This window comes from Myotis davidii, unplaced genomic scaffold, assembly GCF_000327345.1.
Source record: "Myotis davidii unplaced genomic scaffold, ASM32734v1 scaffold633, whole genome shotgun sequence".
NCBI lineage: Eukaryota > Metazoa > Chordata > Mammalia > Chiroptera > Vespertilionidae > Myotis > Myotis davidii.
Genome location: NW_006284941.1, coordinates 211487 through 212306, shown reverse-complemented (window position 1 = coordinate 212306; position 820 = coordinate 211487). Strand labels below are relative to the sequence as shown.

Here is an 820-nt window from a genome sequence, read left to right as displayed (position 1 = left end):
ATGAGAGTATTCACTAACCATACAAGTCTTGTTGAGTTTGCTCTGTAAAGCTAGGGCCATTCCGTATTGGCCGAGCACAAATGCCAGAGGACTAACTACGGTCCTGAAATTCTGATACCGAATCTCAGGTTGGGTTTGGAAAAGTTTGGCTCATTTGGTCATCTATTCCAAAGCTAGAAAACCAATTACAGGACATTTTCTCTGCCAGATTTCATGTGTGGTCCTCATGAATTTGGGTAAATTCCTCTTTTCATTTTTTTCCTGTAAGAAATAGACTTTATTAGGCACAGAAGGTGATTAGTGGGCAGAGATACACAATGGCTAGTGGGCTTCCTCCCGAGCTGGAGCACAGCCTCCCAGGGGAAGGATGGAGGAGTGTGTTTCGCCTGCCCCTCCCCTTGGCCCTCGAAGGCGGCCACGCTGGCCGTGTTGATGATGACCCCTCGCTGGCCTCCCCGGTCTGGTGCGTTCAGGCCCATCTCCCAGGCCACGAGGCGGATCACGTTGAAGGTGCCGATAAGATTCACGTTGATCACTCGTCGGAAGTCCTCCAAGGGGTGGGCCTCCCTGCTCTTCAGGTCGTAGGTCTGGAGGGCCACCGCGATGCCGACACAATTGACCGCCACGTCCACGCGGCCGAACTTTCCTTTCGCTAAAGCCAGAGCTGCGCGCACGTCCTCCTCCGAGGTCACGTCGGTTGGGGCGAAGGCGCAGCTCTTCCCTAGCCGCCGGGCCTGCTCCTCCCCGCTGGAGCCGGGCATGTCCAGCAGCACAGCACTGGCCCCCTGTCCCACCAGCCGCTCCCCCGTGGCCAGGCCGC

At 56.6% G+C, this 820-nt stretch overlaps 1 pseudogene; it reads right to left on the bottom strand.

Moving 5' to 3' along the window:
* Positions 1 to 224: 224 nt before the first annotated feature.
* LOC102752042 lies at positions 225 to 815 on the bottom strand (annotated as a pseudogene).
* Between the last annotated feature and the right edge of the window lie 5 nt (positions 816 to 820).